At 47.6% G+C, this 24,237-nt stretch overlaps 1 protein-coding gene across 3 annotated transcripts in view; it reads left to right on the top strand.

The window, feature by feature from the left end:
* Nucleotides 1-24,237, top strand: part of CLCC1 (chloride channel CLIC like 1) — a 1,126,062-nt gene that overhangs the window by 45,124 nt on the left and 1,056,701 nt on the right. The window contains exon 2 of one of the 3 annotated variants that reach the window (XM_069641850.1): nt 21,279-21,395. The exons of the other annotated variants lie outside the window; for them this stretch is intronic. The gene's annotated coding sequence lies outside the window, so the exon portion shown is untranslated. The remainder of the gene's footprint in view (nt 1-21,278; nt 21,396-24,237) is intronic. 3 annotated transcript variants of the gene reach the window in all.

A 24,237-nucleotide genomic window follows, 5' to 3' on the forward strand; every position in this document is an offset into this window, starting at 1 on the left:
GATCGGGACAATAACATTTTTGAGCGAACCTCCCCTTTAATCTTGGTGTTATTCATGGGTGGTGGGTTCCCTTCTCTTGGGGCAGTGGGTCTTCTCATATGGTTGTCCCCTTGCACAGCTTCTTAACAGCATGGCAGGTTAGTTTCCAAGCCCCCTCAGGGACCACTTCTCGCCAGTGTAATAATTTGGCAATCAGTCCCGAGAATGAGGGCCATTACCACATAAGGCCATGCCCCCGGGGCCCATAGTTACAGGTCCCACTGCTAAATCCGCCTCTGATGACAGAGTGAGCTGTGTGTGATTGGGAATTGGTGAGTGCGAGGAGTATGGGTGATTTTAGGAGAACGAAGGAGGGGAGTATTTGGACCATTCAAATTAATAACAATCAGTATTTATCTTTAAATATAAAATAGACATGCATGCCAAACAAAAAAGGTCAAGCAAACATTGTTCAGTCAATCCTGGCACACCTGTTACTCTTTCCATTAAATTGATAGCACAGACAATATACGAAAGATGCAAATAATGATAACCTGCTCGCTTGAGGCCGTTGCACACACTGCCTATTCATTCTGCCCAGGCACTTGCACCGTGGTCCTCTCAAAACTTCCTGTCAATAAAAATGTGCCACAAAAAATATAATCTTATGCTACGAAATGTTTAATTTCATGCTTCAATAGCATTGAGGATCTGATTATTATGTGACACTGGAAGGAGTGATGGACCAGGTAGGGATGACAAGGGAGAGGGTGTGGGAGCTCCCTTTTTGGCAATTAAGTGAACTCTGAGCCTAGCTGTGACGTGTTCCACAGACGAGCTGGCTTTTTTTGTGATGAACAGCAGGTTCCACTTGAGTAGCATGAGTAGGGAATAAGAGTGGAAGCTACAAGAAGCTTGGTGGAGGACGACAGTGAGATTGAGTGCAGATAGGGAGTGGAAGGAACAAGATGGCATATAGGCAGAGAAACCAGGTTGGCAGAGAGGAGTAACTGGACTAAGGAGACAGAAGACAAGGAACACAAAGTAAGGAGAGCTGCAGGGGGAAAGCAGCAAAAGACCTAGACCACCCACCGTTCCCCCAATAGAGAAATCCATCCTCAGCAGGCAGCGCACACCCAAGTGAATCTCCTGAAGGGAGAGGGGCCCGACCAGGAGAGCACCAGTAAAAGAACTGCAGGGGCTGCAGAAGGGGTTGTAGTACCAAGCCCTGTGATCCCTGTGAAGAATAAAGTGACCAGCCCCCAAGTGGCAGGTATGCACAATGAAAGGTGCCATTAAGGACAGAGAGGGTCGTGTTATGTGTAAAAGCATCTGCACTGCCTCCGTTACGATAAGCGCACTGTGCAGCGCCCACTATGGCATGAAGTATAAGCAGCAAGGCACCACTAAGAAAGTGAATGAGGAAGTTTTCACCATTGTTGCCATGTGTGTAGGGTCTACAATTGCTTATTGTCCGCACTTTTGGGGAGTACAGGAGCCATCTGGATGTGGTGCGAGCGCAGATAGGAAGATGCCCTTGCTGGTTTTGGCGATCAATTGGCCCGAGAGTTTGTTTCAGCGGTGTGTGCAAATTGATAGGAGATTGCTGGCACCAGACGTTGGTGGCAATGCCCGTCGGCGCGTTTGCGGTCCTGAAGCTCCGTCGAGCTTTGTAGCATGGAGGCTAATAGTGACGCCATTGCCTATCCCGAGGGGGATGGCAATGGTTTGGAACATCTCAGGAAGTGGCATTCTGAAGATTGACCTTGTATCAGGCAGGAGAATGGAAAAGGGCAGTAAACGCTGTAAAGGTGATGATGTGCATGTGCTTTTTGAGTTGCGACGTGGAACTCAACTAGTAATTCCCAATGCCGTCCTCGCAGCGCTGCGAAAAGAACAAAAATGCAGCTTAGTGCAGAAGTGATGGGTACGTGGCAAAACAGGAGATTTCTGTAGTGAGCGTTTGCAAAGTCCAGAGTGCAAGTTTGCCGTGCGCGGCTGAAGGGAAGCTGTGCTTGTTTAACTGAAGTTACACCACGGCTAGGAGAACAACAGGACCACGCCTGATGACGGGTCTCGTTTCACTGCAGAACGAAAGTGGGACAGTTAAGGATATATTGATGAACAGATAGATGCATGTTGTCTCGCAACAAACCTTTTGAGCCAAGTTGATTTTGCTAGCAGGGTGGTGATGTTCACTCACCGACACGAAGTCTTGTATGTAACGAGTGCAGTAGCTTGGTAATACTGAAAAGGAGTGCAGATCTTGTTTGGTGGGGACAGTGCTGTTGAGGGCCGCCACTTTTTCTGGGTCCGGTGTCATGCCCTTTGCAGAGAAAATGTGTTAAAAGGAACAGAGCATGCCCTTCTGAAATTCACATTTCTTTTTGTTGCACGTGAGGTGGGCAGCCTCCAGCACCATGCACACTCTTGCCAAGGTGTTGTCATGCTGATCTTTGTCTTTCCCAAATACCAAGATATTGTCACTATAGTTAAGACAATTCGGAATATGTTTTATGACTTTGTAGATTTCTGATTGAAAGGTTTCAGCTGCGGAGGATACTCCGAAGCTGAGTTGTTTGTACCTATAAAGTCCTAAGTGCGTCACAAAGGTAGTGATGTATTGTGATTCCTCACACAGTTCAAGCTGGTGGTAGCCTTTGTTCAGGTCTAATTTTGAAAATACTTGCGCCCCATCCAGAAGATAAATCATGTCCGTTATCGGGGGGGGGCTTGATGTCTCGCTCTCAATATTGCCTCATTTGGTCATTGCATACCTACGCACAGTGGGATAGAGTCGGATCCCTTCTTTGGAACTGGTACTATATGCGAAACCCAGGTCGTGGGCCCTGCTGCAGGTTCGATGATGTTGTGTTCAAGCAGTTTATGCAGTTCTTCTTCCACTTGTCGTTTGTATTTGTATATGCATTTTATTGGGGTTTTATATAGCGATTTAATCCAATGTGCTGTGCATATGATCAACAACGGTACAATAAATTAAAATGAGTAAAACATAATGTCAAACTTTTTAAGCAGACTGAAGTAAATAAGATTGTAGAGAGTTATGGAACACAGAATAGACTGGGATAGAATGAAGAGAAAGAGGAAGAAGATTTCATTGCAAGGGAGCCAGCAGGGAGAATGAGTGAAAAATGTTTCCCTGTAGTGCTGTGCGACAGGCCGTACAGATGTATCAATGTGCAGTTGTATTTGTTTGTTTCTGAGTTCCCCTTGAAGAGTGATGGAAACAATTGCTCAATTGTCGCTGTTGAATCAATGTACTTGTGAGCCATCAGTCTGCACAGCACGTGGGTGAGACCTATGTCTAATGCTGATTTGAAACTCTGGATGCATCCGTTTTCCACTGCTGCCTCTAGCACGTGTATTTCGAGTTTCTTAACTTGCGTTTTGTATCAGCATTTGCCTATGAGCTATCCCTTGCATGGCAGGGGTGTTTTTGAGCCATGAGAATATATGTCTACTTCTGCCGGTTTAATTATGGGGGCCTGCGGAATGTTGCTGTAAAGTTCTTTGCTGATTGACATTCACTGTTGCCCCCGTATCTACGAGGAATTTTGCTTGCAGTTCATTAATTTGCAGCAGTAGTGTGGGACTCTGTTCCTTCGCCGTGGAATTTCCTGAGGCATAAAGATAGCCACTCTTCCTTGGCTCTTCCGCCAATGAGTAGCTGGAGCCACTGTCTGATGGGGACTATTGTACAAGGTATCTGACGTGTCTTTTTATTTGCCTCTGTGGGCCAGACTTTGACGTGAGATGTGAATGCCACTCGGGCACCTGTTGTCACTGGTTTTCAGGTCTTCCTTTCTGTCTCAGTGTCGCCTGTGTGCATGCTCCTGGTGTTGTGACAGTCCTGAAGGGTTGGGGAGTTCCCTCTCTCGCAGCCTTGGTGTTGCTACATTTGATTCTTCACCTCTTGCTTGACAGTGAGACATTCTGCACACCGACTTGAAATGATTCTCGCCACTGCATGCTGAACGCTGATGGCCGATGGCAGGACATGACCCTTCATGGAGGAATTCATACCCACAACGTTAACAGAATTGATCGTTGTATCACTGTTGTTGGATTTGTCGCAATTTTTGTTGATTGTGTCTGGGTGAAGGCTAGTCACTTTCACATTGCCCATGGCTTCCGACTGTAGTTCTACTGCCGTGTCGGACCGTACCAGCTGTAGGAATTCCTCCAGGGATCGGGGTTTTGCAAAAAGCCATGGGCTTGCAACCAGGTATGATTTGCGACCTTAAAGCCTCTTCATGGAATAGTTATTGACGTCGCAATGTCTCATGCGGATTCTGAGGTGCATCACAAAGGCATCCATCATTTCCCCTTTGTTCTGTGCCGTGGTGTGAAACATGTGGTGTTCATAGTACACATTGGTATGAGGCGTGAAGTATTGAGTAAGTGCTGTGCAGAGCCCAGCATAAGAGTCTACCGCATCTGCTGGGAATTCATCCACTATGTCTCGAACATTCGGTCCTATGGCTAGGGAGAGCAGGCATTGTTTCTGGTCCTCATCAAGTGGCTCTAATGTTTACATCAAAATCCCTGGCCCACCTTGGACCCAGGTTGCTGGTCCCTGTGATGCCAAAGTGTCCCGGTAGCTGCATCGCAACATTTTCCTGCAGGCGTGAGGGTAAGCCTGCCTATGGTGTCATAGGCACTGTGTGCGTGTCTGCATCTGACATTATCGGTTATCGACTTTGCCTTTGTGGCCTGGGTGTTTTTTTTTTTTGTGTGCACTTACTTTCCTAGCTTCTTTCTTGTGGTCTTGTCCCAAAATGCTGCCACACACTGCTGTCCTAGCTTGCTTCTTGTCGGCCTGTCCAAAATGCTATTGCACACTACAGGGCCCCATGTCTGTAAATGTTCAACTTCTTTTTCCTTTTTTTTTTCTTCCACCTATAAAAGCGCGGGGTCCTCCGCTCTGCTTTGTGCTCCTTTCCTTGCAATTATCTCTGTGCCGCGGGAAGGGTGTACAGGCGCCTGCTCACAATTGCCTGCCCTGGCTTGCGCTCTGGCTACTCCATGATCCGCATGGTCTCGATGCAGCATTCAAATACAGCCGGTGGGCCTGCACCGCTCGTTTGGTGCACTGGCCCTTGCTTTCCACCAGTACGTGATGCACTGAAGCCTGCCTTGCTTCCTCCTATCAACAGGCGTGAACATTCTCTTGTGCCTCCCAAGCTGATGTCATTACTAGCGGATTCTCTGCTTCGTCGCCACTGAACTGTCTTGCAACAAGGCTCTGCCCTGTGCAGGATCGTATTACCCACATGGCGCCTGGCAACATAAATAAGGTGCGGACACTGGGAGTTGGAGCAACACGTACTTTATTCTCTTCTGTCTCCACTCGAACTGGCCCCTCCCCTTCCTCCTTCCCATCTCACTGTGCCCTGATTGGGTATGACGTCACAACTACTTAACTAAATTGTGATACTTGGCACATTTGATCTCACTGTGCCTTAGATTGCAAAATTGGGAGTCCCTTAATGTAAACCACATAGTGTGCTAGTCCAGAAAGCCTCAATCATGGCTTAGTCTGTTAGGTTGCTCCATAGTGGTTGGTACGTATACTGCACGCTAGTAATTCATGTCTTGCCACATTCATGGTAACTTCCAGTAATGCAACTTTTTCATGATGCCCCTCCGTCCCAAATTAGTGGACCCTAGTTACATTAAGCAGTCTATCAGACATACTAATTTTGTTAATAAAAATACAACTTTCAGGTGGCTTCTCCTCTCACTCGTCACAAACTTCATAAAAACCGCCCATTTTACAAAATGCTCATAAGTTTAATAAAAATTAGCTTTCAGTAAAAAACACTGTCAACTTTTCCCAGTGACTGCCAACAAGATGCAGACTATGTATCGCCCCGTCCAAAATGCTACTTTCACGCAGATTCTACTGCCCCGCCCAGGAAATTTGTAGCCACGGATGTTTCTTCTTATTCTTCAGGACGGGTTTGAATTCCTACAAACCTGTCGGCTCGGGTGCTTTGTACCCACCCACAGCTCTGTCACTCCCGTGCCCGCTCTCGGAGCGAGAGCCAATGGGAATGGCTTGCTCAATCAGTGGAGTCGTGGTCAGCCCTGCTACCTTGAGGGTGCAGTTGAGGGACTCATTTTCAGTTTCGATTTCTGCATCACTCCAAACAATCTGAACGGATATGCAGTGGATTACTGGGAGCACCAGGAGAACACTTGGATTTATAAAAGTTTTACGTTTATGTTGCATCACTGCAAGGAACGTTCATTCTTGTCAGTGAAAGATCACCGATTGGTGTTTTAGTATGATCTCAGTGTTCTACTGTCTCTGTGGCAGCTGACAGACGGGAGAGGAGATGGGGGTTGGGAGGGATTTTCTTTTCATAATGGGTGTTGGGGGGTTGGTCGGGACCCCCCAGCACCTTCCGTAAGCCCCCAAACCCCAAAGGACTCGGATACGTCCTCTCGGTTCGGGCTTTCCGGTCGCTCTGACGCGGCCGGGAACGCCCCGTTTATTTATGTTGCACGCAGCGGCGCGCCCAGTCATCGAGAACAATAACAATACTAATACTAGACACTGCAAACCAAACCAAAATGAATACTTAACATTTCACGAAACCCCATGTTAAAAATACCCCTTTATTGACATCCTCCCAGGTCCCCTTACTTAACAGTTCTCATCCTCAGGACAAGCAGCCGGGTGACCCAACACGTAATCGCTGAGGTGAGCAGGTTTCCCTCGCCCAGCCCTCTGGGGGTACCTCCTGCTCACCTCCGGCACGGGTGATCTGTCCAGGAGCATGCCCCGGGCCGGGGACTCCGGCAGACAGGGCATTTCCTCTTCGTCCTCAGGGATTTCTCCTGGGTCTGGATCAGGAGGTGGATCAGTTCTGGGATCCCGCAGTTTCTTGAAGAAACTCACATAGCGAGTTACCGCCGACGTTCCGTCCGTCCGATGCAGTCGCCATGGATCCCCGGACTGCAACGACATCCAGCGGTTCCGGTTCATACGGTAGGGAGAGCTTCCCATGGGGATGCCTATTCCAAATGAGGACCTCATCGCCAGGCTCCAGCCGCTGCAGGCGAAGCCCTCTCCGAGCGTTCTCTTGCTCGATCCTCAGCCGCCGGTCCATCTCGACCTGTTGGTCATTGATCACCCCAGGTTCTTTCTCTCCTACCTCTGGTAGCAAATCCAGAGGACACCGCTTGAAAAATGCCTCAGCCGGGGCCACTCCAGTGGATGCATGTGGCGTGGTGCGGTACACCCTCAAACTGGTACAGGGCTCTCTGGAGCGACTGCCGCTGCCCCAGAGCAATTCTAAAGGTCTTATTTAGAGTCCTCCTGAGCCGTTCTGCTTCGCCGTTGGCCCGGGGCCAGAGGGGCATGATCTTCCTGTGCACCACCCCATAGCTCTCCATCAGCTCCGAGAAGCGTTCGCTCTGGAATGGCGCCCCATTGTCCGAGCACAGCGTGCGTGGGAAACCATGGGCCGCAAACACCTTTTCCACGGCCACCACAATGTGCTCAAATGCCACAGAGTCCACAAACTCCACCTCGGGGTATCTAGAGTACTCGGCGACCAGAACTAGGAAATGGGTGCCCATGGTGGTGGATCCAAAGTCCGCATGAACGATTTCCCAAGGGCGCGTCCCCCTAGGCATTGTCTCTATTGCAGGTTCCTGCTGCAGGGGAGATGCCGCCTGGCACCAAACACAGGCCGCCACAAAGTCATCCACCTTGCGTTCTAGCTCAGGGAACCACACCTTCAGCCATAGGCGTGCCTTGGTCTTGGCGGCACCCTGATGACCACAGTGAGCCAAGGCGATCACCTCGTCCACCTTCGATTGGGGCACCACAATCCGATCTCCACGGAGCAGAAGGCCAGATGTTGAGAACGATAATTCCTCCCAGACTTTCCATAGTTGCTCAAGTCCGGTTCTGGTCTCCTCGGTACGCCCCGCCAGAGCCTCCAGCACCGACTTCCAGGAGCCCTGTTGCATCGAGTGCCTTAGGATCTGGAAGCACTCATCTTGCGCTGCAGCTGCCTCCAGCTCCTGGAGAGGCATGGCGTTTGGCGTGGCTGCCTCCACTAACACCCGAACGTGCTCTTCTGCTTCTTGTGCACAGGCGTCCTGGACTTCGCCTGCGGATGCCCCAGGGTGTCTGGAGAGATAGTCTGCAGCGTTGTTCGCCCCTGGCCATATACCAACGTGACTCCATACTCCAAAAGGGCGAGCATCCACCTCTCAATGCGTGCCGGTGGCTTGGATGACGACCCTGCTAGGATGGGAATCAGCGGCTTGTGGTCTGTCACCACCGTCACCGGGCGTCCAAGGACGTAGAGTTGGAAGTGCCGGCAACCCCACAGTACTGCCAACGCTTCACGCTCGATCTGCGAGTATCGCTGCTCCGCATCGGACAGGGCCTTGCTGGCATATGCCACTGGGCGGACGCCCCCACCGCTGTCAATTTGTGTTAGCACAGCGCCCAGGCCGAATGGGCTGGCGTCGACGATGATCTCTGATGGCAACGCTGGATCGAAGAATGATATGGTGTCTTCAGCCGCCAGGACACCCTTTATGTCATCAAAAGCCGCCTGTTCTAGCGGGCCCCAGTTCCAGATGACGTCCTTCCTGGTCAGTGCCCTGAGCGGTTGCGATCTGGAGGCCAGATTTTTAATGAACCGTCCACAGTATGTAACCATGCCTAGGAAACTTCGCACATCAGACACGGACTCCAAAGGCTGCGCCTTCTTTATGTCCTGCACCTTCCGGGGATCAGGAGACACCCCCCCTTCTTTGAATACAAAACCAAAGAATTCTATCAATGGTCGGAGAAATTCACACTTCTCTTTGTGGAGGGTGAGTCCCAAGGATTGTAGTCTTCCGAACGTCTTCGCCAACCGCCTCAGATGGTCTACCTCCGTTCTGGCAAACACCAGGATGTCGTTGCTTATGTTCAAAACGCCCTGTAGATCAGCCAGGGCGCCCCGAATAATGTTCTGGAACACCTCTGCCGCCGAGGACACACCAAAGCTCTGTCTCTTGTAGCGGTATAGCCCTCGGTGTGTCGTGAAGGTGGTAATGTACCTCGACTCGGGGTGGAGGACAACCTGGTGATAGCCCGCTCGAAGGTCCAGTTTCGAAAAGAAACGAGCGCCCTGTACCTCCGCAATGATGTCGTCAATCGTCGGGGTGAGGTGCCTCTCTCTCTTAATGGCCTTGTTCGGGAGCCTCATGTCGACGCAGATTCTAACCGCATCGGGTTGTTTAGGCTTCCGTGCCACCACTATCGGGGACACCCAGGGCGTCGGCCCTTCCACCTTTTCTATAATGTCAAGATTGACCAAATTGTCCAGCTCCTTGTCGACAAGTTCACGGAGGTGGACGGCACCCTTCGATATTTCAGGGCAATGGGCTGCACCGACTCATCAATGTGTAACCTCACTGGGTCACCGGCCATCTGCCCGATCCCCTTGAACAGTGCGGCATACTTCTCGAGCAAGTCATTAATGTCCTCTAAATAGACAGAGTATGCGAAGCTGACGATGCCGAGGGCCTCTGCTGCAGCACAACTTAATAGCGTGTTGGTGCTCATCAGTGTCACGTAGAAGCGTGCTGTGATTTGGGAGCCCTCATGTTCTACTTTTGCCACGAACACACCGTCCAGAGGGATGGGGTCAACACCACCGAAGGCAAAAATGCGGGCCTTGGAGATCGGTTCACCTCGACCGCGCACCTTGGCTGTCTCCTGTTCTTACTTTTCAGGATCCCCACACTCGAGACAAAGAAGATGCTCTCTTCCTCCTCTTCTTCCGCTTCCTCCACCTGGGCATCCTCCTCAGTCTGATCCACCTGAGCGACGTTGGATGGTCGACCCTGGCGATTGAGACTGGACCGTCCCGGGCCCCTCGGTACCAATACTGCATTGCTGCTTTGCATACCTTCGAGAAATGATCCGGTAGCCCACACCGTCCACAGGTCTTTCCAGCCGCAGGGCACTCAGCAGGGTGGGGCAGGTCATACCCACATGTTTGGCAGATTTCTCCTGCCCTCCCGGCTCGATCCCGGGGACTGCTGCCAGGTCTTCGGGTGCCCTTGCCACCTCGCCACATCGCACATAACTCTTCGGTCTTGATGAGGAGCGACCCGGCCTCCATTCTAGCTGCCCTCGCTTCCGACACCTCATGGCACCTCCCCAGTTCAAGGATGCGCTGAAGTGTAATTCCAGGCTCCCTTAGCACCTGGCGCCTTAATTTGCCTGATGAAAAAGCCTGGATCAGCATCGTCCTGATCATGTCCTCTGCATCACCCCAAGCACAGGCCAGCGAGAGACGCCTTAGGCGCCCATAGAAAGTGTCCAGAGTCTCATCGTCTTTCTGTTTGGCAGAGAGCATGACAAAACGTTCATAATCCGCATTGGATTATGAACGTTTTGTCATGCTCGGAAGCGATTCAAAAGTCTCTTGGACAGATGGACCTGCCGAGTACAGCATAGTTGCCAGCCGGGTATCATCATCTACCACCTGGACAGCCCGAAAGTACATGTCCAGGCGGTCCACCCACCTCCTCCATCTGGGCCCCAAACTGGAAGGTGGGCCCGATACATCAAACTCCGGGATGGGCTGCGGAGCCGCCTGTGCACATACCTGAGCCATAACGGGGAGAATCTGCTGAACAACAGGTGCTGCCACAGGCTGCGCTGGAAGTAGAGGACCCTGAAGGCCTGCCTGACCACCTGGAGGCTGCTGTGCCGGCTGCACTGGAGGCAGCAAACCTTGAGGTGCTGCTGGCGCACATGGAGGCTGCTGCACCGCCGCTCCGTCCTGGTCCTCAGTATCACTCATCCGTTCGAGCGCACAGGCACCCCCAGCGTGGAAGACAGGGGCCGCAACTCAAACACCAAGTCCAAATACCTCCAGCCAGCACCATTAGAGAAAACAGCTGCTGCACCACACCTCTGCGATGATGAAGAGGATGAAGATCAGTGGGGCCACCAGTCTGATGATGAAGAAGATGAAGAGAAGCCTCAGCTTCCAGCTGCTCCAAAAATTAGGACAAGAAAGAAATATGGGCTATGCAGGCCCAGCCATTGTAGCCCTCCTTCTTGCTTGCACTCGACGTAGGAGACCCAGGAATATGCAAAATCACCAACTGGGCATAGTCACATGCAGGTATCACTGCCTGCTGACAGGATTGCCAAAAATTAGGCCTGGATGCACTTCTCAGCTCAAACCGGAGCTCGGAGAAGTTTCACGGCCTGATTCACAAAATGGCCGCCAGCCGCGTGGGTAACGCATGGCCTTCGGGCCGGAGCGAAGTCTCAAGGCGACCTCCCTGCAAATAAAAAGAAATTGCTGGTCAAGTCACCGCCAGGCCCACGCATTGTTTCCCCCACTCGTCGCCACTGTTGGGGGTTGGTCGGGACCCCCCAGCGCCTTCCGTAAGCCCCCAAACCCTGAAGGACTCAGACAGAGACGTCCTCTCGGTTCGGGCTTCCCGGTCGCTCTGACGCAGCCGGGTACGCCCCGTTTATTTATGTTGCACGCGGCGGCGTGCAACGTCTCGCCGCCGCGTGCGCACCCAGTCATCGGGCAGCGCCACAATGGGTATAGGTTATAAGTACAGCTGGTCACAGTATTTCCGAGGCCATATGTTGCAAAATACATGTGTGGTCCTCTAATTTGTATGAGTTGATGTCTTGCACAGAAAATGACGGCACGAGACTCCCATGAGCATTTGAAACTGAATAATTATAAGAATTTGCGTTGCAAGAAGTTCTGAGTAAGCCAAGATACAATTACACTTGATATGTTGGTGGTGACTTATTACTATTTATTTAAGCAGTACCGTGAGGGCAGCTTTTTTTTTTATTAGCGTTCAGTGCCCTGTCTCCCTTTTATGAATTTTTAATTTGGTCAGATATGACAGTGTGTTAAAATGATTTACCCAAGGCCACATGTTAGTTAAGCCGGAATTTGGAAGCTATCTGCAACTGAAGCACTTGACCACACATTTTCCGAGATCCAGTTAGTGAAAAATGAGATATGTGGCTTGCAAAAATGTCCTAGAGATGATTGAAAAAGTATATAAATCATAATACATCAACCTAACAAATATAGAAATCCTTTATTGAAATGAGTGCTCTGTTACCCATTTTGGATCAACACCTACAAGTCCTAGAATTCAAAGCAACACAAGGCTGCACAATTTCCTATGGATTTTGCAAATGTTCTTTCAAGACTTAAAGACGCCCAACAAAAGTTACTGCATAATAAGGTCACCTGCATTAAAGGTGGGAGTTTGCAGGACCTGAGGAAGGGGGGATAACTCGTTTTCTTAAGGGCCTCACTGTACACCAAGGTGTCTCTTGGGCCTAAACGAGGGTGGGGCGTGGCATCATGAACGGGAGGCGACCCCTTCAGACGCCACTCTTGAGGCCATCTAATGTGCAGGGTGCAGCTACTTCATGCAGGAAATCATTGAGCAAGGCCCCGGGACTACCTCAAAGACTACCCATGCCTAGCGCAAGCTCTGATTATAAGTTTGATTGCTGGTTATTTATTATTGGTTACCACTCTTCAATTTCAACTGTTATTAGGTCCATATAGAGAGATGCCAGCATGCTTGTGGCAGTCTGTAGAAGGGCCCTGGTGTCAGTCGGCTGCTCCTTGATGCAGAAGCATGTTGTGAAAGCATTATAGACCCTTTTGTAGAAGCTCGTGCAACAGTGTAAGATGGCATGCCAGTTGTCAGATTGTGCTTTTAGGAGTTTTTAGGAGCAGATTGCAAAGCTGTTGAACCTTGTGTTATATGATCCATACTCTTTTCATCCTGCGTATGTGGAAAAAACCCCAGCAATTGGACTCAATGGTAAAATAACAGCTACTTAAAAAAAAAAATGTTTAACTCTTTATTTCTTGTTTTCAACAAAAAATAACAACTGCAACAGTAATTACAGCTTAAGTCATTGAACTATAAACACCATAGTCTAAAACAGAATTCAAAGCAAACAGTAACTATAGTCCTACACTCTACAAAATGACCCAGACCTAACCTAAAGCATAACCATGAGCAATAATCTGACGATCACAAACAATTAGGACGACACAAAACAAGATACATAACAGACACAAAGACCACCCTCCCACCCCAACACACCCATTCATTATGAAAGCAAACCTAATCCATTCCACAGGTCAATCCAGGATCACCCATAAAGTTCAGTGAAACTTACCCACAGTTCATCATAAAATGCTTCCTTGTGTTGTTTATAATACATAGGCTTCTCATACCTTGATAGGACTTGCATATCTAAGATACATTCCTCCACTGTCGGTTTCTTCCTTGTCTTCCAGACCTTTAATATCTGTTTAGCCACCAACAAAACTTTATTAATCCAACACGATGTTACTCGACTGTTATTATGACCACTTCTTGGTAGCTGCAGGATGACAGCTAAGGGATTGTGTGGATAAGTAATGTTGCAGATTTGGTCGATCCTGTCAACAACATCCCTCCAAAAATTCACCACCCTTTCACAACTCCACAACATATGAAGCAAACTACCCCTCGCCTTCCCACAACCCCAACAACAGTCACAGCCAATCGTCCCAAAGCACACATACGCACCAGGGTCCAATAGATTCTGCCCAATATTCTCCGAGTATAGCGTAGTTGTAAATCTTATTTTAGCATTCACCGGGACTTTCCAAACCTTTTCCCACTCCTCTTGTGTAAGATCTCTACATAGCTCCTCCGACCACGACAGCTGTAATTTCTCCCATGAATCCAACCATTTCGCACCTGGTTGCATAATTTTCAAAATACTTGACACCTTCTATGATCCACTGGTCAGTACTTTAAAGTCCTCCAGTTTCTGCAATAGTGGTGCATCCATCATTTGCCTCCTTTCAGGGATTAAATCAACCAATTCACTGTATCTTCTTAACTTCCTATTTTGTAACCCTCAAAATCACCAATCGTTAAGATACCTCTCCTAATCCAACTCCTCCAATTCAATACCTTATTATTGATCTGTAGGCCTGGATTATGCCAAAGAGAGGCTTCTTTATAAATAAATAATCCTTGCCCGCTACCCACTAGCAACGAAATCAAGGCGTCTTTTGTCGCCAAGACTGTTTTTAAACTCTGCATGCTCCCAGGTATCTTCCAAAAGGAATACAGGCATTTAATATCATATGGTGAAAACCTCTGCATCTCAATTTGCACCCACCATGGCACCTGATTCTGAACCCCGCTAGAGTAGCTAGACACCTTTATCAACAGAAATCCGTTGCTGTAATTCCTTAGTATCGGGTACCCAAAACCTCCATCTTTAACACTCTGGACAATAATGTGTCGAGGAAATCTGGCCCTCTTCCCTACTCCCCATAGAAAATCTTGAAACAGCCTTTCTATACGCCCAAGTGCTCTCTTTGTGAAGAGTAGGGGCAATGATTGAGCAATATACAAAACCTTTGGCAACAGAAGCATTTTAGTTGCATTAACTTTATCCCAAATGGTTAAAGTGATATGCCACCATTTCATAATATCCCTTTGGAGGACCTCGATGATTCTCTCTACATTATAATTCACTATCTTTTTAACATCCCGAACAATGTAAATACCCAAGTACTTTACACACGCATTCTCCCATTTACAGTTCCAACCTAACAATTGCTCACATCCCTGTGAGTTTCTTATCGGAAATACTACAGTTTTCCCCAATTGATCCGGTAACCTGATACCTTCCTACCTCTTCATAAATACTTCTTAGTAGATGTCCCCACTCCACTGGATTATTTAAAATAACCACCACATCGTCCGCATAGACCAATGTCTTAACTTCCCTAGCTCCCACACCTAGGCCTCGCACACTCCCATGTTGTCGTATGTATGCTAACAAAGGTTCTAATACTAGATTAAACAACAAGGGAGACAAAGGACAGCTTTGTCGTGTGCCCCTATATAATGGGAATGAAAACCCCTCATTCACCCACACCTTAGCCGTTCTGTCAGCTTGTAGTGCCTTAATAGCCTTAATAAACAAAGGGCCAAATCCCAGTTTTCACAGTGTGTAGTTCAAGAATCTCCAGTTTACCCTATCAAAGGCCTTTTCGGCATCTAAAAAAATCAACAAAACATCCTTGATCTCTGAATCTGGTAAACTCAATATATCTAACAGTGTTCTAATATTGTCGTATCCATATCGCTGTTTTCATGAATCCTGTCTGAGATCGCTCTATCAACCCTCCCATATATTTTTCCAGTCTTATAGTTATAATCTTGGTAAAGATCTTTATGTCAACATTGAGCAGGGAAATAGGCTGGTAATTACCAAACCCATTGACCGAACCGCCTACTCCCAACTAAATGCCTTTGTCGAAGCCAGCAATCTCCTAGACCACGCACAATCAGGTTTCAGAGCCTGTCACGGAACTGAAACCACCCTTACCTCAATCTGGGATGACCTTAAAATAACGGCAGACTCCGCAGGATGTGCCGCATTAATCCTTCTTGACCTATCGGCCGCCTTCGACGCAATCAATCACTCAATCCTCCTTGACCGCCTTCACTCCCTAGGAATTCGTGGAACCGCTCTTAAATGGATAGCTTCATTCCTCAAAGATAGGTACCAAATAACGATACTCTCCACCTATTCCTCCCAAGCCCGACCAGACCACATGGGAGTCCCACAAGGAGCATGCCTATCTGCCCTCCTGTTCAATCTCTACTTGATCACCCTCCCACCAATTATTCGTTCACACAACATCCTGTGCTACAACTACGCTGACGACATTCAACTAATTCTAAAACTCCTGAACTCAAAACCCAACTTCCTTCATGACCTGGCCTCCTGCCTCCTTGACATAGAGCTCTGGATGACCCAAAGCCACCTCTTGTTATACCCCTCCAAAATGGAAATTATGGTATGTGGCAACTCCGAACTTCTTCCGCACCCACTACCCTGGCCATCCGCCATGGGCAACTCACCGACCCCCTCTCTAACTCGGTGAAAAACCTTGGATGCACCCTTGACTCTGACCTAACACTCTTGCGCCAAGTCAGCAACGTATCAAAGTCCTGCCACTACCACCTTAAAACACTTAGGCGCATCTTTCCATATCTCTCCTTCCCCAACAGACTCTCCGCGGTCCAATCAATCGTTATATCAAGACTGGACTACGCAAACCCCCTCTACCTCGGAGTCCACGCTTACCAACTGAATAAACTCCAAAGGGCACAAAACGCCGCAACCAAACTGCTACTTGCGCTCGGCCCAAGAGACCACATCTCCCCAGCCGTTAAGACGCTGTACTGGCTTCCAGTGGCCCGAAGGGTGACCTTCAAAACCTTAGGCATCTCCCATCGAGCATTGCATAAAACCGGACCTCAATATCTTCAAGACAAGCTAAAACCCTATCACCCTCCACGCACTCTAAGATCAAGCTCAGCCGGCCTCCTAGTCATACCTAAGACGAATTCAGTCAGGTTAGGCGGATCATCATTCTCAGCCTTGGCTCCCACGCTGTGGAACTCACTCCCACCCCACATCCGCCTAACTGAGGATCTAATGTCTTTCCGCAAACTACTGAAAACCTGGCTCTTCCCTTAAAACCAACCCGTACGCAAACTAACCCAAACAGACTAACAGCATCTCAATGACATCAATCCTACAAACTACCTGATGCGAGAAATCGACAGCTAATAACCGCTTATATAAACTAAAAGGACAAACCGAATTGAACGATTAAAGTAGATGAAAGCAGTGAAGTGGATAATAAGAATAAATCGTACGAAAACAGTAACGAGATTTAAAGTAATGAAATGGATGGTGAATTAACGAAGTGAATGGCGTGGATGAAATAGTTAGAATGGATGAAGCGTGTGGAACGGATGAATGCGCTGAGCAGAAGAATGCGTTGATCGGATGAGTGTGTAGATCGGATGAGTGTGTAGATCGGATGATTATGTTGAGCGGACGAGCGTGTAGAGCAGATGAGTGCGGAAGTGCGGAGAGTGTGTAGATCGCTGGAGCAGATGAATGTGCAGACCGGACGAGTGTATGGAGCGGGTGAGTGCGGGGAGCGGGTGAGTGCGGGGAGCGGGTGAGTGCGGGGAGCGGGTGAGTGCGGGGAGCGGGTGAGTGCGTAGAGCGTGCAAGGGCATAAAGCAGACAAGTGCCTAGAGCGGATGAGTTGCCTAGAGCGGATGAGTTGCGTAGAGCGGATGAGTTGCGTAGAGCGGATGAGTTGCGTGGAGCGGATGAGTGCGGGGAGCGGGATGAATGAGCAGAGCGGAAGTGTGTGTAGAGTGGATGATTGCATAGAACAGGCTAGTGGGTAGAGCCGACGAGTGCGTATGAGCGAATGAGTGCATAAGAAAAGAGGGGTGCGTAGGGCGGATAAGTGCGTAGAGCGGGTGAGTGAGTAAAGCATGTGAATGCGTAGAGAGGATGAGTTGCATAGAGCGGATGAGTATGTAGAACGGATCAGTGCGGAATGCATGTAGTGCAGATGAGTGCATAGAACGGATGAGTACGTAGAGCCACTGAATGCGTAGAGCGGACGGAACAGTGAAATATGTAGATGGAACGGTAGTTGTATATGGATAGAACGAGTGATATATGTGAATAGAATTGATCGCATATATGGATGGAACGGGTGGCGTATGCGGATGGAACGGGTGAAATATGCGGATGGAAGGGATGAAGTAGGAAGATGGTACTGGTGAAATATGTGGATGGAGTGCATAAAACAACTTGGAATACACGGAACGGATCGGAGTAAATAGAACAGATTCGAACGCGTGAAACTGACTGGAGTGCGTGGGGCGGACTGGAGTGCATGGGTGGACTGGAGTGCATGGAACGGATTGGAGCGCATAGAATTGCGTGACTTACATGGAATGGTTTGGAGTGCAGGGAACGTTTGAAAGAGCATATAACCCATCATAACACATCACCACGCTTACTCTCTTCTTTACACCACCACTCAACTAGAACACAGAGATACTTTGACACCATTCGGTATAACTGTTCTCATACCAACATCTGCCGCACACTCCCCATCACTCTTAAGTAAACACTGCTGGTTACACACCCCCCCAGCCAGGCGTTCTCCTCAGGCCTAACGCAGCCACATTCGGTCTGGATAAATCCTGCCAGAACGAACACATACTCCTGATCTCTCAACCACCACACCTACCGCTAAGAAGCAGCTATCACATGAATACTGCACCAGCTGCACACATATCCGGTGCTCACACGCACCTTTGACTCTCTCTACTGATCTGAACTTCGGTTCGCAAGGGCGTTCAACCTACCAGCGCCTTCAGACCATACCAATGGTATATAAGGCGCTATATAAATGCAAAATAACATAACATAACCTAGTTGCATCTTTTCTAGGTTTCGGAATTACTGTGATGATTACTTCCTTCATTGAAGTACACAACTTCCCCTCCCTTAGAATACGATCTTACAAACTACACAGTACAGGCGCCAACACCTCATCATAGTCTTCATAAAACTCTACAGTTAAACCGTCCATACCCAGAGATTTCCCCTTTGTCAGTCCCCCAATTACTGATATAACCTCCAGGATGGAAACTGGGGCTTCCATAAAATTTCTACCTTCTTCAGATATTGAGGGTAGAGAAATTTTCTCAAAGAAGCTATCCAGTTCATCCATTTGTGGAGCAAGGTCTTCAGTAAACAAATCAGCATAGAATGAACGGAAACATTCACCCATTTCATCCTTCTTAACTACCATATTTCCTAGTTCATTAACAATTTTATGAACATACAACCTTTCCGAATAGCTCTTCAGTCTATTTGCCAATAGTTTACCCGCTCAGTCTCCTCCTTCCCAATATTTCTGCTTCACGTAAAACATTCCCCTCTCAACCTGCAAATTCAGCTCACACTTTAAAATGTCTTTACCACCCACAATCTTAACTCTTACACCCACATCTTTAGACAACGCATATTTTCTTTGTAGGTCCCCTAGTTCTTTCTCGAGTTCCTCTAATCTAGTTTCTCCTACTCTTCGCACCCTGGCAGTCCAGTTCACCAGTTCCCCTCTAACAGAAGCCTTAAAGGAATCCCACACCACCATATTGTCCGCCGTTCCATTATTCGCTTTAAAGTAATCGGGTATAAACTTTCTAAATGCTTTAGAGGTGTCTTTATTTTTTAACACAAAGGATTTCAGTATCCATCTATAAATTCCTTGTCTCTCTGGGATTAAGGTCAATCTATTCAGTACCATTGAATGGTCTGAAAGGTGTAGTTACGAGTTTCTCTAACATTAATATATAATCAAGCCTAGAATATGAATTATGCACTTGTGAGTAAAACGAAAATTCCTTATCGCTCCAGTGAAGATTCCTCCAAACATCAACCAAATCATTTACTTCCATAAACTCCCGGAATTCGTTACTTGATTTCTGCCCCGTAAAATTACATGTCGAGGATCTATCCAATTTAGGATCTATCACGCAATTGAAATTACCTCCTACGATGACCATTTCACCTGCCATATCACGTAACATCGCCTTCAGTGAATCCAAGAAGTTCTCCCCTCCCGCACATGGACCATATATAGACCCAATTGTTAATAAATTGCCCTCCTACTTCAGGTCAATCAGTATGATACGTCCCTCATTATCCATACTTACTTTTTCAATACTTGCACCAAAACCTTTCTTCAGCAGAATCTCCACCCCCCTAGAATTAGATGAGTAGCAATTCAGTAATACCTTTGTATATCTTGCATTAATCAGAAGGTCACTAGTACCATCTACCAAGTGCGTTTCCTGCAGAAAAGCCACTTCAGTTTTTTCTCGCCAAAGTTTAGCCAACACCTTCTTTCTTTTTCGCTGACAATTTAAACCTTTCACATTCCAGGTGCACACTGAAAATGGGCCCTTCACAATTCAAAAATAAACTTCACCAGCCCACGTGTACTTGAGTTACCATCAATCATCCACTGATATTCATTCATCCGTACAACACCTCCAGTCACCATAATATTTATAATATTTGAACTCTCCTACCAGAAAGAAATCCTGATACCACACCATGGAGTAGCACAATTTAAGTACTCTCCTTCCCCCCACACAGACAACAGAAGACAACACATATACATAAAAGAAAAACATTGATTGAACGAAATCCAATGTAGCATGGATTTCACCAAAATATTATTATATACATGACTCAAACCAATCCTAACCATTCTCCCAGAATCCTGTACCCAACTCCATACTATTATTGCAGATCTTCCTCTTTCCCACAGTTAACAGTTTTCATGACCATCTCCTAGTCCACATTTAAGTTCATAGCTAAGCAAACCCTAGTTTTGACCCAGCATATATTCAATTAGAAAACGACCCTTTCTGCTATAATTCGTTCAAATCACAACAAGCCAAAACAAGACCCACCCAACTGGATACTTCACAGTTCTCCAATTTATGCCATACATCACAATTCCTTTCTTTATTTTACAAGCTGAATATTTCCTCTGTCAGAGCCATAATACCTCCTATACCCCTCAAAGCCCAACACAGTGCATCACCCAGAAGCCATCAGTCCGAATTTTAACCCACACCACCCTCAGCATGTCCAAAGGAAAAGAAGTGTGTGCATTAATAATGCAAGTATACACCCCCAAAAGTCATTACCCTAATCCCTTACTATAAGAACCTATCGCCTCCCCAACTCTATCCAATAACGTTGCACATGTATTTCCCCAGTTTACAACTACATTCCTAAAAATCCGCATTGTGCAACATACATCTCAAAAAAGAAAACTACCTGCCCCGAGAGAGGACATTGTTATGCGTGAGCTTTGCATTAAGGAACCAGAATTTCCCTTACCTCCTGCAACTCAGCTCGCTGTCATTGTGTCCCCACTGTCGCTTCACATCTTTGCCTCCACACGTTCCATCTGCCAAGCAAGACAGCGCGCAATCAGAAAGCCTCTGGATGCTACTTCCTCATACAACGTGTGAACAAACGTAATGCATGCATGCAGGCTGATTCAACGACGGGTTCTTTTTTCAGATTTTCAAGCCTCCATTATCTCAGCCACGAGATGGCACTCAAACAATAACACATAACTGCATTTTTAAACTGAAAATTCCAAAATGGCTTTTGTTAAAAAAAAAAAAAAAAAAAAAAAAAAAAAATTAAAACTAAAATGAACTAACAGATATTTGTTTCGGTATAAACCAGAACGAAGGCAAGTCAGAAAGACATTTCATCTTTTCTTTTTGGTTTGTTTCAGAGAGGCAGAGGCAGCTTCCAAAGGCTCCACGTCTAAATCAGATAAGAAAACCTCTGCACTCCTGTGATCAGTAAACGAATGAAGCGGACCCTCCACAATCACATGAAAAATTGCTGGGTAAATCATGTAACATTTGAGTTTGTTGAGCCTTGCTTTCTCCTTTGCCACACCAAAACACTTTCTCTTTTCCATGACATCCCTACTCAAGTCAGCGAACACCATAATCTTGTTCCCTCCCCATGCCAAATCACCAATTTCATGAGACTTCCTCAGCATCAGTTCTTTGGTTGGGAATCTAAAATATTTAACAATAAAGTCGGAGACGCTGACCCAAGGCTGGCTTCTGGCCCAAAGACCTATGTGCCCTCTCAATATCTAGTGGTATTTTAGGGTCCAAGTGTAACATGGAAACAAGTTTCTTTTCCAGGAAGGAGACCAGGTTCCCTCTCTCCACATTTTCTGGAAATCCAGCTACCCTTATCTTCTCCTCTAGACATTTTCTTGCTCAGACAACTTGAGTAATTTCTCATTATGAATTTCTAGTTGCCTTACTTGGTCTGCCAGGCGCAATGTCTTATCAACTGAGCTGAGATGATCTTCAACAGCCACTACCTTAGGTCCATATATCTCTCCTCTGCATTTGTCAGCTTTGCTTTAATGTCCGCAATATCCAGTGTTACTTTTGTGAGCAGTTCCAGCAGCTTGTCATCCCTCTTTTCCTCCTCTCCCTTCTGCCTCTTAGCAGGCTGGGAAGTTTCAGCAGAATCAGGACTCTCAGCCATCATTAACATGCCCCCTCGTATTCAGCAAGTACAGGAGCGCTCAGCACCTAAGCTGCCATCTCTGGGGCTGACACAGCTATTCTTGAATCCTGTGGGAAGAGGGATTCCATTTGTGGGGATGCAGTGTACCAATAATTAAAAAAGAAATCATTTTATTAATGGTTGACATAATTTATGTAACACATTCCGGACATACAAAAGGGCGGGATGCAGAAGGGTCAAATCATAAAGCAGATGACACATCTCGTTCCACTAAAGGACCCCATCACCCTGCTTCCTCCGATTTATGCCATGCTTTCTGAAATTTGGTCAGGCACCCACATGCGTTATAGATTCTCTTTTCATAGGACATACAAGTGTCCATATATAATACCCATCTGATGTACCTATGTGCATCTGGTTAGCCCCACATCATTGCTATGCGTCTCTTAGCCAGAATGGCCGCTATGGATATAAGCAGCATGTCACAGCGACCGTAGGAGTGGGCACCCCAGATTCCCAAAAAGAGCTTAGCCTCAACAGGCACGGTTTCCCCCACAACCCCCCCAAACTATTAAAATCTATCTCCCAGAAGCGGCGTATCAGCGGGCATTCCCATATGATATGATAAAAGATACCTTCCACTTGGCTGCATCGCAGGCATCACTGATGGGCCGCACGACTGCATCTGAAGAGCAGCGTACGCGAGTAGTATGTTCTAAGGTAAGATCTTGAGCTGAATGAAGTGAAATCGGGAGGAAATTGCCACCTCTCTCTGAGACATCAGGGCCTCCACCCAGTCCTCAGGGTCTATAACGCCTTCCTCTGCCTCCCATCTACTTTGCAACTTGGTCAATTCCCGTGACGAGAAGGAAGATCTACATTGGTACATGATAGAGGTAAACTTCCTGTCAATTTGCGTTGTCACAATATTGACTTTTAAAGGGGAGCAGGGGAGGACCACAGATATATCAGAAAACTGAGCATGCAGCGCGTGAGTGATCTGAATATGGTGAAAGCTTTCTGCCATTGAGAGACCATAAAAGTTGCAGGTTGGGGAAGGAAACACCCCCTCATCTACTACATGTTTGAGAGTCAGAATACCACAGCGAACCCAAGTCCCAAATACACCAACCTTGTTGATTGCAAGTAGGAGCTAGTTCCGCCATAGAGGCTTGGCCAGCGTTGGCCTCCCACCCCATCCAATACCCCCTAGTGCCGATCTGCAAATCTTGACACATGTTTGGTTATTGCCAATAAAGCCAGGTCATCGCCACCCCGTACAGTATTTGTAGTGTTGTGGCCCCTCCCATCCATGGCGGTTCAGCCTTGACGTGGGGTACAGTCAATAATCTGTGCAGCCAATTGTTAATCACTGCCATTTGGGAAGTCCAGTAGTAGTCCGCTATATTCGGCAGCCCTATGCCCCCCTCCCACAGTGAGCCTTGTAGCATAGACCGAGCGATCCCAGGTTGTTTCCCACTCCACAGCAGGTCCCTAAGGGCTGTGTCCACCTTGGCAAACTCCCTCCAGGGCACCGGAAGGGGGGTGTAAAGATATCTAGTCAATGTAATAGTGCCTCCTTTCATTCAAGGGTTATAGGGAGGGTGTGCCAGTGTCGCACATCCTGCAGAAACCGCTCCGTGATTGGATACAGATTATGGAGAAGAAAGTCGTTAGGATCAAGACCAATGTGCACCCCCAGGTATCGGAAGCTTGTTTGGGAGACATCATAGGGGCAGCCAGGAGGGATTGCTAGCTCGCCTCCTTTTAGCGGGAACAGGACTGATTTGTGCCAGTTGATCCCAAGTCCAGTAACTGCTTTGCTGTCACAGAGACATTGAGTCACAATGAAGCAAGAGATCCTCGGGTGACCCAGAAATATCAATAGGTGATCTGCATAAAGGTGGACCCTGCCCTCATGTTCATTGAGCCAATGGAACATGTTGGATCTGTGCAAAGCTGTATCGCAATCGTAAACAAAAGCGGGGAGAGTGGGAAACCCTGTCGGGTTCCTGCACCAGGGCGAAGGATCTAGACATCTTCCTGTTGACCCTAACCGCAGCAGGAGCCGTATACAAGAGTTTGACCCAGCGAATAAACTGTTCCCCAAAGCCCTTCCCTGCCAGCACCACCCACAGGTGTTCCCACAAGACAGAATGAAATGCTTTTTCTTTTTTTAACTTGTATGTTTATTA

This window comes from Ambystoma mexicanum, chromosome 1q (assembly GCF_040938575.1).
Source record: "Ambystoma mexicanum isolate Mex_15411 chromosome 1q, UKY_AmexF1_1, whole genome shotgun sequence".
NCBI classification, from domain to species: domain Eukaryota; kingdom Metazoa; phylum Chordata; class Amphibia; order Caudata; family Ambystomatidae; genus Ambystoma; species Ambystoma mexicanum.